The sequence below is a fragment of the Haliotis rufescens genome, unplaced genomic scaffold (genome assembly GCF_023055435.1).
Source record: "Haliotis rufescens isolate VD_foot unplaced genomic scaffold, xgHalRufe1.0.p SCAF_43, whole genome shotgun sequence".
In the NCBI taxonomy this organism is placed as follows: Eukaryota; Metazoa; Mollusca; class Gastropoda; order Lepetellida; family Haliotidae; genus Haliotis; species Haliotis rufescens.
Window position 1 is genome coordinate 2,110,946 of NW_025964146.1, and position 11,324 is coordinate 2,122,269.

Below are 11,324 nucleotides of genomic sequence, written 5' to 3' on the forward strand. Positions count from 1 at the left end.
GTTACATGTATTCTAAGTCTCATCTTCATGAGCAACTCTAATCACTGACCAAATTATTTCTGACAGTTTTCTAATTTCTGATGTCGGGCAAAACTAGTAGGGTTGACTCCGATTATACACAACCCTTTAGCCATGCATTACATTCAATACGACATACTAATTATACATACTCAATATTTACACCATGTGGGACAATTGTGACATTAATTGTTTTGTGGAACATGTTCTTCCTTCAATGAATGCGCCGCTCCTCTGTTCCCGACTGACACACGTCAGTCCCTCTGCACACCCGTTAAGATTCCGGGGTAGAATAGGTCTTCAGCAACCCATGCTTGCCGTAAAAGGCGACTATGCTTGTCGTAAGAGGCGACTAACGGGATCGGGTGGTCAGGCTCGCTGACTTGGTTGATGCATCTCATCGTATCCCAATTGCGTGGATTGATGCTCATGATATTAATCACTGGATTGTCTGGACTAGACTCGATTATTTACAGACCGCCGTCATATAGCTGGAATATTGCTGAGTGCGGCGTTAAACAACAAACCAACAACAACAAAAACATATTTTCACTATTTTCATAAACAAAATGTTTGTGTTTTGTCGTGAGAAAGTACATGTGCAACTGTTTGCGTTTTTTCAGTATGAAAATACATGTACATGTACATACTTTTCATCTGTTGCGAGATGCATATAAAAACTATTCACGCTTATAGACATAGGGAGATACTTAAAAAGATTATATTTTAGGAGTAATACTAAGCTAGAATAAAGAAATACACTAAATAAACCATCAGAGAGCCAATCAGGTAGTTTAACTACTCGCTGCCCAAAGAGTGTCCATACCTTATGTATTACAGCGTTGCTGAATAATAACAAAATATTAATAACCTATACGGGACAATATTCGAATGCGTTCCTTATCTCTACCACAACAGTTCAATCAACCGTTCTGGCTAGCACAACACAGCCTGATAGCCCCTTTCACAGGTTGTCAGAATCTGTAAGTTTATGTACAAATTGTCAAAACCATCTTTTCATTTCATGCTACACATACCCATAGCAATAACCCATACTTACATAGACGTCCACATAAAGGGGCAGCTAATTGAAATCTTGGCAATGCAAAATAAACTCACCGGAGCCAATAGGATAATATTCTTTCAATGACGTTCAGCCATCTCAAACGTTACGGGTCTGGTAAAATCTGACAATGCACGGATTCTGCAGACCATGTCGACAAATATCAAGTCTGTGTACTAGAGTTATGTGGTCGGAGCAAGAGTGCTACATTCTTTGTAAAGCAGATAGTAATTCGAAGCTGAAGTGGCCAATAAATGTGGAGGTATACAATCGCCTTGCGTACTCCCAATCCAGTCAAGCATTTAACATGCTATCTAACTGTTGTCTCCTCACGGCCCCACCGGCTGTCTTTTAGACGTAGGGATAAGAAAAATGAATAATTGAGGTCAGTAGACTATTTTGTATAACATCGTATAAAGTCAGCCTAAAACAGTTCCACAAAACCTGAATTATTAATTCGACCATTTATAGATAATGATACAATGATGAAATGAAAGGCTTGTATGGCAAATCAGCGAGTGGATGAATTGTATTTCGTTGTATCTATATAGTAGTGTGTCGAGCCTGGGAAAAAGAAACTAGTGGTCGATAGAGTGAGCAACGACCAAGACATCGAGGGAGACATCCTCAATTATCCAGGGCCGTACATCCCAATTCTATTTTAATAAATACCCCGAACCCATTCGCCACAATAGCATCTTCCCGAGGCAAAGGCGTTAACTGACTATAAAGTTTCCACCATTGTCGAACTTGGCTGGAATTTCCAGGCTCGATCGTAGCGCCACCAGTGGCTGTTACGAGTTATGTCCCTTCTACATCCCTCCTATAGACCAACGAGATTCCACCTGCAATTGTTTCAAACAAAATGGCGGCGCCCAGTCAATAATGAAGATCTATATTGTAATAAAACGGGCCTTGCCTCGCGCACCTTGATCAAAAATATGAAAAGACTTGCAAAATATCTGTCGACGCCCAGTTGGTGGTACACATGCTTTGCAAATTCTTCAGACGGCCGAAATCTGCACGTTGAAATCCATGTTGTTTACGAACCGAATGTCTTGTTTGTTACGCGATTTTAATGCTCCGGAATGCAAGCCTAGTGCGGCAATTGGAAATTGGGCTTTAATAGTCAGTTAACTCCCTTGCCTCCGGAACGAGGAGGACAGAGAGTAAAACCCTTTGATATACCTCCATGTCAGAGTGATGAGATCTGATTGGTCCAAGTGATCTTGATAAAATACTTTGTATCCCGGCTTAGAGGGAAATAAATTTCTCAGCGGGAGAATATATGCCTTAGTATTACCCGCCACGAACCTAAGTTAAGTTGCAGTAATATCACTAGGGGCACAATGGGTTTTTTAAAACCTACCGCAGAACGCAGAAAACCCCATGGACCCCTCGTGATTCGCTACAACGTATAATGTAATCACTCCATGTAAAAAAATGAATTCTTGCTGTCGGTCTGTCCGAGTTTTTTTGTTTGACGTCATCCTCTTGCAAGAAGTAGCAAAATTGTATTTGCATCTAAATTGCCTGGAAAAAGAAAGTACACAAATTTGATTTGAGCAAAACACTACAAACGTTTCCTGGCTGAAACACTGCAAATCTAAGGTCCAAAACAACAACTATGACACCTGTATCAAATACCTCATCATCGAATAACCATTTTGTTTGTTTTTAGCCAACATCAAACATGGGTGTATACTTTCTTTTGCCAGGCTGTTCATTTTGCATATGTCAGTAAGATGCTAATTATCTTCTCGGGGTTAATTTGGTGAATTATTTTAAACTATATTTGGACAAAATACGACAGAGAAATAAATAAATTTATTTTCCAATAAATTTGAGTAAAAGTTCAACCAACAGCTGACAGTAAAGCAAAGCATCAACAACAACCCGAACAATGAAGGGATATTATCGGAAGAACACTTGGTAAATGAATCCTCTTAAAATTCATCCTCAAACCAAGAACACCGTTAGATTTCCTTTTTGAAAATAGCGGTTTGGACACAATGCCCGTTCATGAATAACAATGGACATTTTTCGGCTTTAGTTGAAGTGGACAAGGGATTTTGTTAATTATTCGTTCTTAGAACTGATTCCATTTATATCCCCTGTGTGATTATCGTCCATTTCTAAAAGACAGTGGTCCATTCAATCAGGCCAAGGGAACCCGTTACCATGACGCTGTCATGTCCAACACCAAATTTCAAAACCCGGCTGACCAAACCATCTGCTTCCAATCACATTAATGCGCATGCGTTGCGGTGCGGAGCTGTCAAGATGGCCGCGATTTCTCTCACTGGCGGGTTTGTTTGGACATATTGCAGGAATTAGTTTATCTGACCTACCGAAAACGTGTATACGGCCCTGATAGAGATTGTGTCGGCGTTATCAGGCTCTTTTATTTGGAAGGGGTGTGTGTGAGATTGCTCCCCATTGAATGTCTTCTCTTATCGGCACGCGCTACCGACACGTGACCTTTTAGAACGTGCTGAGCGCGTGAGTTAGTGATTGTAACTGTCGATATCTTCCGAAAGAGATCAATTTGAGAATATTTGCTTAAAGAAAACGGAAGCGAAGTTGGTGGCAAAACAATTAGTTCCCATCCTTACATGCTTATACTGTCGGGCGCTCAAAAGTAATCGGATCAGGTTGTGTCTCGTGTTTGCACGTGCTGATCTTTCCGAGTGCCTTCAAGGATTTTCCATATCTCGGTATTATACAACTCATACGCCATCGTCACCGCCAGTTGTGTTTATTTTGGACTGGTATCATCCCAAACGAACTCTCGAAAAAAAATTGTGCAATTAAACACGTTCGTCTTAGTAAACCTTAATGCTATCTTGAACTGATTTGGCGCATCGTCGCTCTTGGTGGCATCAAGTGAAATATGTTTTAATCTACGAAAATAATATCACGATAATAACATGTGCGTAAAACATTTCGTGGACCCATATGTATATTTGTGTAGTTGTGATGGGATAAATACATATTGCCTTAAAATGTAAGACGCGCTAGACGTAAGGGAGCCCACCTGGCCTATGTAGATACCTATTATTTTAGGATTTCTGCAGCTAATTTCAAATAAATACCGCTTCAAAATAAAAGGATCTTTGACTGAGTATTAAACTAAAATCTAAAACTTTATAAATAAAATATATAAATTCTACTATTGCTAAAATAACTACAGTGTCTATATTTCAAGTTCTGCTGATATCTGCTGACATGTGCATATTTATAATGCGCCAAATCCGCACAAGTGATTTCTCAAAGCGTTGCGTTATTACCCCGGTCAATGGATCAGAATGTACTCGATTTTCATTCTCAACTCCCTGGGGATCATGCAACCCAAGCTGCTTGTGAACCGCTAGACGGAATTAGCAGTCTACCATCTCCTCCCTATCTAATCTTTTCAGTCTCGGTGCATAATATTCCAACATTCCATTTGTTTACTCTCAGAAGATGGGATGTAAATGAATATATGTACGCTCTTATATAACGCTTTGGAAGAGCTCTAAATGTTAGGCGTCCATATAAGATTGTATAACGACGCCCTAGTGTGGATGCGTAATTATCCGCGATGAGTATACATACAGCGGCGATATATTACTTCCCTATACAATAGCTAACAGTGCAGTTCTATTTTTACATTGCTATTAAAAGCAAGTCACAAACCCCAGCGAGTTTATCGATTGAGTCAGGCTCGCTTATGTAGCTGCGCATGTTATGGCCTAATTTCCCAGGGTAAAACGTCAGCACGGTGGCCGAGTGGTTAAGGCGTTGGACTTAAGATCCAATGGACGTATGTCCGCGTGGGTTCGAACCCCACCCGTGCTAGTAACTTTTTACATATTTTACATCACATAAAAGTACATTCGCCACAGTGTAATGTGTCTTTACTGTCGACAAGCGTGAATTACTGTATTAAAGGGTCATAAACTGCTAACGGTTTGAAAAGGCTGTACGTTACTCTGTGTTAACTAATCAAGGCGTGTTGTGAAATGCATCCCAAGGCTATTGAATTGAGTTTACTGGTAATCTGAATCAATTATGAATTCGCCTGAAGGAAAACAACCGAAAATGAATAAAAACGGCTGCGTATCGTCACGCATGGGGAAAACGTGGTGATGTTATTTTATGTTTCCGACAATAAATTCAGAATTGGTCTTTGTGGTTGAATAACCCTGTTAATTCTCGGTCCGTTCACACTTAATTATGTATTGAAATGACTGATATTCTCTTGCAGGCGTCTCTAATTTGGATGTGAAGGTCATAGACACGAAACTGAGACAATAAAGTTAAATATTTCTTGGGTAGTATTGGTAATAATATAACTTCGCCATGATGTGTAAATAAATGAGTAAATAAATCCAAATATCAAGTTAAAACAATGATCCACATTGCAATGTAAATTTAATATAACAGTAAACATATACGTTTCTGATATGAATAAGTGTCAAGATACGTGAGTGAATAAAATACACAGGTGTGATAGTAATTCCACGTTAACAACAACAACAACAACAACAAAATGATGATTATAAAACCACATGACCTAGAGCATCGATGACGTAGATATACAGACACATACGACGTAATATTCTGTCACTGTTGACGTCATGTTGACAATGCTCGCTTCTCAACAGGGTTCTCGATAAAAGCATTTTTTTATTTTATTTTTATTATTTTATTAAGTACAGCTAAGATTGAACCATGTATCATATTCGTAAAGGTATCATTATTCGTGAAATTAAAAAAAGTCGTTTCGTAAAATCAGCATGCTAACTCTACCATACCATTCTTCTTAGACAGATGTCACTTTCAGATAACCTGTCGGTTTGGTCCCTCGTTTTCCGTTTTTTTTTAAAGCTAATCAGTAATTATACTTCTTTCGTATAAAAAATGAAAATTAAAAATGATCGTGATACCTATTTCAGAAATGAAAGAAAAAGTAAAACAAGATCTTTGAAATGTTACTTTCGGTGAATTCGACATTATACAGGATACACTGATCTTCTATGTTTTATAAGTTCCATATTTATTGCACGAACACATTTCTATCTATATTATGCGGCCATCCATTCGCGACGGCAAACTCATTTAATTATAAATAAAATCGTACGGTAGAGATATCATATAACTGAATCCTATATTTTGTTCCGAAGTCTCACGTTGATATCAATATTTTAGATGTATTAATAAATATACAATATTTCCACTGCAGAAACTCAAACATGATATCAAAAATTAAAATTAAGTGTGAACAAAATGGATTGTTCTGTGTCGACATAGACACATATTGACTGAAGTCGGATATTACAAAATATAGGCTTAAAGATAGGTCGTTTAATTCCATGAAAATCTAAAAGCTTGGCATCATTCTTCGTCTTAAAAGAGACGTTCGGATGTAACGAACTGATTAAAGTCCCCTCGAAATTCGTTATATGCGGTTTGACTGCATAGTCTGCTCGAGAGTCCTGTGTTCGAAATAAGTGCTTGTCCTGTATGCAGTGATCAGTAATATTCAAGGTTAACAATTAGTCGTCGGGGTCTCTGTCTGGTAATAGTTATAAACTGCTCGGCTAAAGAATAATGCACCCATGTTTGATGGTGGCTCAAAGTAAAACAAACAAGAAATGGTTTGTCGATGGTCATGTATTTGATGCGGGAAAATTACGTTTGCAGTGTTTTGACGACTGTTTTCAGTCTGATAACGTTTTGAGAACGTTCGTAATTTTTGGGTGAAATCCAGTATTCAAGTGTATACTTTCTTTTGCCTTGCAGTTATATCCATCTAACTTCTCAGGATTTATACATTTTTATTACACTTGTGAACATCTGAGCTATTATTATTATTATTATTATTATTATTATGATGATGTGGTGTATTTGCCCCCCGACCAGTGGGCTGTCGGTCATTATAAACATTATATCATACCAGTCAGGACAGACATATAATTTACATCCCACACATTGAAGCCTCGCCTCGTGGTAGGTATAGGATGTGATTGGCTGGATATTTATCTTTGCTGCGGGATGAAACTTTTAGCAAGACACGACCCGGTCCGTCGGTCTAGCTGCCCATATCATATTTATTTAACTATATCACAAGGTTGTTGTACAATGTGAGAAACAGCTGGTCACTATGTTTGAAGCGGTATATTTCAAACTTATCCCGGTGTTAATGATTAAAAATTTAATTTAAAACCTGTTTCTCAGTATTCGTTGGTTTTTTAAGTATCATTTCTCATCTGGGCTAAAGCGTGACAAAAATGTGAAAAAAGTGATAAAACTACTTTTTAAAGAATTTAATTAATATTTTTCAGTGATTTCGTGCTGTAGTGTGTTGTATGCTCGTACTGGTTATGGTCGTAAGAGTTTTCGCTAGATATTTGTCCGTACTCTGATGGTAATCGTGAGAGCTACGACTCCGCTTCACGTGGTAGATGTTGAAGTTATTGCCTTGTAAACGGTATAATACTTTCTGTCAGCGATTGTGTAACATGTTCATTGCGCAGCCTCTACTATCTGTTCCTCGAAAGGAACACTTATCGGAGGCCAACCTTGATGTCAACCACTGTCAACCCGAATATTCAACCACACTCTCTCCATCCTTTGAGCCACCCACTGATTCACTCATGGCTGTGACAATTTATACCAATAGCTTTGTCTATACCAGCTTCTCTCTTGAAACACGGACATCAATGAACATTTATCGTATTTATTGATAAACGTCTGTGGAATGAAAAAGAAATTCAAACGGAGACACATGGTGCTTACGACGATAAATTATTGATACCAACTATTAATTCTATCAAATAAGTTGCATAATACATCGCTTTACGTGTCTTTGAGGTAATTGCCTTTTCTGATACAAACAATCAATTTTACGACAACCTGGGGATTTCAGTGCCTCCGAACATAGTGATCATCGCTTTTGAAAAACATTTTACAATTTTATCATTCTGAATAGAATCTGAAAATGGCGACAAGGATGTCACGTGCCTTAATTGCTCACTGATCATGCGTGGTGAAAATTATTGCAAGAAGCGAACCGAAAACGCTTCAACTTTTATTCGCGTAACTACCACAAAAGGAGAAATTTCGTTTAGAGTTTGAATGAATGTTTATATTTTATTAGGTTTTAATAGCAGCGGCGTGTGTAATGAGGCGAATAGCATAATGACATTTTTGCAAGCGTTGTCACGCGGTCTAAGAAATATTTATACTGGTTTAGGTTAAGCAGCTGATTAGCGTTGTGCGTCCTTGTGGTGGTATCTTAAAGGGGCATTTATGTATGCATCCAAGTAAAGGGGGCTGTATTGTATTGAATTTTGTTTGGAATTTTGTGGACGCATACAGAGAATATGTCGTGTTATTTACCTCGTGGGAAAGTGCGCATTAGTTTTAGTGACAAATATGACGTGTACCTGTTTGTGCAGAACTTATTCTGTATCACAATGTGGAATTGATTTGGGTTTTGTTTTAATTAGGTGTTTCAAATTTGATAATTGTAAAATTAATCGATAATGGTCCAAAAACGAAATAACATAAAAAAAATTATACGACTGACACTATTAAAACGTGCCTTAATGAGAATATTAAAATGTATTATGAAATTTAGAAACATTTTTATGACATTAATTACAAATAAATATTTAACGAATTTAATTGAACGGAATTGAATCTCAAGGATATTTATTACTACGGGCGTATTTCAAAACTTAGTTTGCATAATTATTGATAAATTCAACTAAACTGATAATTTAACAATATTTTCCCAGTGCTCTCTGCACTCTTCTTCTGGGGTCAGTAAGCAGTCAACTTCCTATTATACTCTTGTGCGCAGTCTATTATCGCTGTAAGGAATTCAGGGTGGCGGAGTTTGTAACCTATGACCTCCGACCCCCTGCGGGGCAACATATGTGGTTTGTGGTTTCGCCAACTGTGTACATAGAAGCAAACCGCAGGCATTCACTTACCCTAGCGTAATGGCCTATGGCTTGAATGAGCACCAATGATATATCGTGGGGCGTTTATTTTCTCAGCTTATCGGCGAGCCGTCACACCTCCAATCTTGTCGAACGATACAGGACATTCGTAAACAACAGAAATTGATGACGTAATAGGTTATCAGAGGTAGTGGGAATAGAGGCGTACTTAAATTGAAACTCGGACAGACAGTTTTCACGAATACATTTCGGTTCAGCCTTGTTCGGATTCGACGCGGTTTCTATGTTTGGGTGTACTTGCTTGAACCGTATTTGACCAGACTTGTGTATGAGTCAATTTGCCTTGTCTGTATCCTTGAGACAAGTCAGTTCTGGTAATTGAGAAATTTGGCATCTGCTTTTCAGATAAAACAGTTAAGTTATTAAGATAATATGGCGTTATTCCGCCGGTGTACATGTGTGTATGGGCGTACGTACGGCTGGCAGAGTCACTGGTTTATCAGGGCGGTCTGTTAAGTCTTTCAGTGTTGGAGATACCTTAGGTCAATATAAGAATGCGCGTCGTTCGTGTTCAAGTTGATAGACAAAATGCTATGTCTTTGATGGAGCCAACATATATTTTGAACACCGACAGACCCGCAGATATTCGTCTCCTCGCCTTCTCCTTTTGTTTCTACCGGGGGCACGGGAGGTCCAGTGGACCAAAGAAGCATTTTGCCATGCACAGTTGTGCCCCTTAGCTGTGTCAGGATCCACTGGTCCCGGGTTTGAATCCGAGATTCCACCTGATTTTGGTTCTTCGTCTCTTGGTACTATACCCGTCATCATGGGTTTAAGTGACGAAAATGATATCCGATGCAATTCCCTATTCTGACTTATACCATATGTTCCCGGATTTTTTTCAGGTGAACAAGTGACTTGCCTTTGCATGTGTTTGTGACGGGTGCCACCTTTTGGGCAGGATACGCGCACCTTTTCGCGAACACCTGGATTCATCACTATATAATAGTGATTCATAAACACATGCGCATGATATAGTCGGAATCGTACAATCGATTCTGCTTTATGCAGAGATTTTTATTGGATATGGCAAGGGTTTTGTGGCTTTGTTCAACCGATTAACTAAATAAGCCGACATGTTGTGATGCATCTTAAATACTTTTCAAAGCGTTGCTGAACTCAACTCACGCACTACTACTGCGGCAACTTCTATCATTACAACAACTACAACTACACCAACAACTACAACTACACCAACAACTACATCTACACCAACAACTACATCTACTCCAGCAACTGAGGATACTGCTGATACTGCTCGTTCCATTAAACTACTTTTTATACCATCAGCATACGTTTAAAACTTCTAAAACTTCGGAATTCCGGGTTAAAATTGGTCCCCAGCAACATATGCTGGTCGTAAGAGGCGACTTTGTGTATTGGGTGGTCAGTCTCGGTGACTTTGTGTATTGGGTGGTCAGTCTCGGTGAATTGTGTATTGGGTGGTCAGTCTCGGTGACTTTGTGTATTGGGTGGTCAGTCTCGGTGACTTTGTGTATTGGGTGGTCAGTCTCGGTGACTTTGTGTATTGGGTGGTCAGTCTCGGTGAATTGTGTATTGGTAGGTCAGTCTCGATGACTTTGTGTATTGGGTGGTCAGTCTCGGTGACTTTGTGTATTGGGTGGTCAGTCTCTGTGAATTGTGTATTGGGTGGTCAGTCTCGATGACTGTGTGTATTGGGTGGTCAGTCTCGGTGAATTGTGTATTGGGTGGTCAGTCTCGGTGACTTTGTGTATTGGGTGGTCAATCTCAGTGACTTTGTGTATTGGGTGGTCAGTCTCGGTGACTTTGTGTATTGGGTGGTCAGTCTCGATGACTTTGTGTATTGGGTGGTCAGTCTCGGTGAATTGTGTATTGGTAGGTCAGTCTCGATGACTTTGCGTATTGGGTGGTCAGTCTCGGTGACTTTGTGTATTGGGTGGTCAGTCTCGGTGAATTGTGTATTGGGTGGTCAGTCTCGGTGACTTTGTGTATTGGGTGGTCAGTCTCGGTGAATTGTGTATTGGGTGGTCAGTCTCGGTGACTTTGTGTATTGGGTGGTCAGTCTCGGTGACTTTGTGTATTGGGTGGTCGGTCTCGGTGACTTTGTGTATTGGGTGGTCAGTCTCGGTGACTTTGTGTATTGGGTGGTCAGTCTCGGTGACTTTGTGTATTGGGTGGTCAGTCTCGGTGACTTTGTGTATTGGGTGGTCAGTCTCGGTGACTTTGTTGATTACGTGTCATCTTAC

General features: G+C 39.4%; 1 non-coding gene across 1 annotated transcript; it reads left to right on the plus strand.

Annotated features, from left to right (window-relative positions):
• The first annotated feature begins 4,838 nt into the window (after nucleotides 1–4,838).
• On the plus strand, nucleotides 4,839–4,921 carry Trnal-uaa. The gene has a single exon. It is a non-coding gene; the product is annotated as a tRNA-Leu (tRNA).
• Nucleotides 4,922–11,324: the final 6,403 nt, after the last annotated feature.